We start from the raw sequence: 4384 nt of genomic DNA, 5'->3' as shown, positions 1-4384 counted from the left end.
AAAAAAAAAAAAAAAAAAAAAAAAACAACTTCTGGACACAAAGCAAATAGCCGTCAGGAAAAACAGACTTAATATCGCTGTCTAGGGTGGGCGCGGTGGCTTATGCCTGTAATCTCAGCACTTTGGGAGGCCGAGGCAGGCGGATCATTTGAGGTCAGGAGTTCGAGACCAGTCTGACCAACATGGTGAAACTTCGTCTCTACTAAAAATACCAAAAAATTAGCCAAGCATATTGCGCATTCCAGTAACCCCAGCTACTCAGGAGGCTGAGGCAGGAGAATCCCTTGAACCCAGGAGGCGGAGGCTGCAGTAAGCCAGGATCGCGCCACTTCAGTCCAGCCTGGATGACAGAACACAACTGTGCCTCAAAAAAAGCAAACAACAACAAAAAAATTGCTGTCTAGGATCTCAGCTTGTCTCTCCCACACTCCCATCCCCTCCGTTCCCTCCCAGTCTATCCTCTGGGGTCCTGGACTGGGACGGATGAGTCACAAGGAGCCTGGAGCTGGCAGCGCCACGCTTAGGGCAGGCTAGTCTGGAGGGACAAAGGAACGATATTTCCGGGATACGGAAACAAGGGCGAGAGATGGTCACCGCAGGAAACATTCAGCTGGAGCTCTGCCAAGACAGAGCAGGGGGGTGAGCCCTACCAGACCGCCCAGACAGGCTGGACTGGAGGCTCCCTATTGCCCTTGGAACAAATTCTAGCTCCCTAGCACGTCTGTGACTCCCCGCTTGCCTCCTGCTATCCTGGACTTTTTAGTTCTTTGAAAAGGACTCAAAGCCCAGAGTCCTTAGGCTTTGATGCCAGCCAGTCCCAGCCACCCCAGAAGGCCTGATTTAGGATTTCAGAGCCAAACATCCCCGGGTTTGAATCTTGGCTCAGCCAACCCCAGCCTCCATTTGCTCATCCAAGCAATGGGTGTAATAATGATCATTCTAAGGCCAGGCATTGTCTTTGTAAATAAAGTTTTATTAGGGCTGGGCATGGTGGCTCATGCCTATCAACTCAGCACTTTGGGAGGTCGAGGTGGGAGGATCGCTTGAGCCCAGGAGTTTGAGACCAGCCTGGGAAACATAGCAAGACCCGATCTCTACCAAAAATTTTAAAATTAGCTGGGCATGGTGGTGTGTGCCTTTGGTAGTCCCAGCTACTTGGGAAACTGAGGCAGGTTAATCGCTTGAGTCCAGGAGTTGGAGGCTACAGCGAGCTAGGATTACTAGCTCTGTACTCCCGCGACGGCAACAGAGCAAGACCCTGTCTATAAAATAATAATCATAGTAATAATTCTAAACACTCCCGATATGTGGGCACAGGCCTCTGATCCTTTGTCAGTTTTTACCTTCCAGAGCATTCCAGGAGTCATCATCCCTGTAACCAACCCCAGTAACCTCGCCCTGGCTCAGCCCCTGCACACTTAGCCATGGCCTCTGGTATGGCTCTTGTGCTGGTCCGGGGGGTCTTTCCATTACAGACTCTGTCAAAGCCCCTCTCCTGCTCACACACCCTCCATGGCTCCCTATTACCCTTAGAACAAAGTCTAGCTCCTTACACATCTGTGACTCCCCTCTTGCCTCCTGCTATCCTGGAGGATAATTCTCTTTAAAAGACTCAACATGCATTAATTCATGCTGTGCCCTTGCGTTTTTCACGCCTAAGGAACCCTTCTTCCTCTGAGGCCCAGCTCCAGAGACCCCCTTCTTCCAGACAGCCTTTCTTGATGTCCCAGATATAGCCCTTGCTTCCCCTTCTGGAAACCTCCCTGCCAGCCTCATCCCTCCCTCTTTCCAGCCCTGACTCAAAAGCTCTGACTCTCCCAGGCTGATGGCTCCTCAGGAACCAGGTGGGGGCTGAAGACAGCGGGTGGGGGTCGAGCAATTGGCGGATCGGGGCCTCTTCCTGACCCTGAGGTCCAAGCGCCTGCCGAATCCCAGACTCTTTGGGGATTTCCTGCAGCCTCTATAAATAACCCCCATGGCTGCTTCCCACAAACCACCTCACCCTTCTTGGAAAAAAAGTATTGTGGCCAAGGACCTTGGGCCAGCTGTGTGCCAGGGCCCTGGGGAAGGCAGGCGGGGCCCCAGCATCCTGTCCAAAGAGCATCTCCAACCCCATCCAGCCACAGGCCCAGCTCACCCCTCCTGAGGGCCCTCAGGACCCTCCCCACTGCCAGCCCCCCCCCGACCCCTGGGCCCACATTATTGCTTTTCCGCTCTGGGCATCGGTTTGGTTTCCTGGTGGGGGCAATAGTAACATTTGTGGACTCAGCTCACGGTGTGAACCTTTCTACTCAGGCCACCGCCCCTCCCCCCTCAATTCGTTGATTTTGTTGAACAAGCAAGGAAATGAACAAATCGTGACATATTGTCAGGAAGCCTGTAAATAAAATTGGGCCGGGGTCTCCTCTGGTTGGGTGGTCAGGAAACGCTGGGGGCCTTCTTAGGCCTTTGTCATACCCTGTGTCTGCCCGGGATGCCTCTCAGGCTCTGCGTTCTCCAAAACCAGAGTTTCTATCTTCAACCACTGGAGGTGGAGATCTTTTTCTTTTTTTGTTTTTTTTTAAACATGAGATGGAGTCTCACTCTGTTTCCCAGGCTGGAGTGCAGTGGCACCATCTCAGCTCACTGCAACCTCTGCCTCCCAGGTTCAGGCGATTCTCCTGCCTCAGCCTCCTGAGTAGCTGGGACTACAGATGTGCGCCACCACGCACGGCTCATTTTTGTATTTTTAGTAGAGACAGGGTTTCTCCATGCAGGTCAGACTGGTCTCGAACTCCTGACCTCAGGTGATCAGCCTGCCTCGGCCTCCCGAAGAGGTAGAATTACAGGCATGAGCCACTGTGCCCAGCCCCGGAGTCTCCTTTAGTTGGGTGGTGGAGAAACTCTGCGGGCTTCCTTAAGCCCTTTTTTATTTTTATTTTTTAATTTAATTTAGGGGGGCGGGCAGAGGCCGCTTTACGGGCCCGTCCCCGCCCTCCTTAGGCCCTTTTTGTGCCTCTGTCTGTCCCGATGCCTCCCTGGCTCTGTGTTCTCTGAAACCAGAGTTTGTATCTTCAACCACTGGAGTAGATCTTTTTCTGATTCCAGAAAAGATCCTGACTCTCTTTGAGACTCAGTTTCCACCTGTGTCAAGGGGAGTTAATCATTCACACGACACCAGGTGTGAGTGCGGAAGCCTGCATCCGCCAAAGGGGAGCACCGGCAGCATTGATGGGAGTGATGCCAGGGACCGCCTTTGTTAGCGCGACGCGCCCTCTGCTGCTTGGTCCCCGCCACGTCAGGCTCCCCCGAGAATCTCAGACGAAGGCCTGCCTGTCACACCCCTTCATGACTCCTCCGATGGTCTCACTCCTCTCTCTCCTCCCTCCCTCTGCTCCAGCCACTCAGACCACCTCTGGCTGGGCATGGTGGCTCTCGCCTGTAATCTCCGTACTTTGGAAGGCCGAGGCGGACGGATCACTTGAGGTCAGGGGTTTGAGACCGACCTGGGCAGCATAGCAAGACCCTGTCTATGAAAAAATTTAAAAATTCGCCGAGAGTGGTGGTTGTGGTCCTAGCTATTCAGGGGGCTGAGGTGGGAGGGTCACCTGAGCCCAGAAGGTCGAAGACTACAGTCAGCCATGATTGTGCCCCTGCATTCCAGCCTGGGTGACAGAGCGAGACCCCACCCCGACCCTCCCCCCAAAAAAAGGCCAGGCATGGTGGCTCACACCTGTAATCCCAGCACTTTGGGAAGCCAAGGCAGGAGGATCGCCTGAGCCCAAAACTTTAAAATCAGCTTGGGTAACATAGTGAGATCCCATCTCTAAAAAAATTTAAAAATGAGTCAGGTGGTAGCGGGGTGTGGTGGCACATGCCTGTAATCTCAGCTACTCGGGAGGCTGAGACAGAATTGCTTGAACCCAGGAGGCAGAGGTTGCGGTGAGCTGAGATCGTGCCATTGCACTCTAGCCTGGGCGACAGGAGCAAAACTCCGTCTCAAAAAGAAAAAAAAAAGTAGTCGCGTCTGGTGGCACATGCCTGTAGTCCTAGCTATTCAGGGGGCTGAGGTGGGAGGATCACCGGAGCCCAGAAGATGGAAGCTACAGTGAGCTATGATTGAGCCACTGCACTCCAACCTGGGTGAAAGGGAGAGACCTTGTTTCAAAGGAAAAAAAAGGGGGGGCCAGGTGCAGTGGCTCACACCTGTAATCCCAGCACTTTGGGGCCGAGGGGCAGGCAGATCACAAGGTCAGGAGCTCGAGCCCAGCCTGACCAACATGATGAAATCCTGTCTCTACTAAAAATAGAAAATTTAGACAGATGTGGTGGCTCACGCCTGTAATCCCAGCTACACAGGAGGCTGAGACAGGAGAATCATTTGACCCCAGGAGGCGGAGGTGGC

The sequence above is a fragment of the Cebus imitator genome, unplaced genomic scaffold, assembly GCF_001604975.1.
Source record: "Cebus imitator isolate Cc_AM_T3 unplaced genomic scaffold, Cebus_imitator-1.0 Scaffold280, whole genome shotgun sequence".
In the NCBI taxonomy this organism is placed as follows: Eukaryota; Metazoa; Chordata; class Mammalia; order Primates; family Cebidae; genus Cebus; species Cebus imitator.
The sequence above is the reverse complement of the archived record's forward strand: the minus strand, read 5'-3'. Positions refer to the sequence as shown.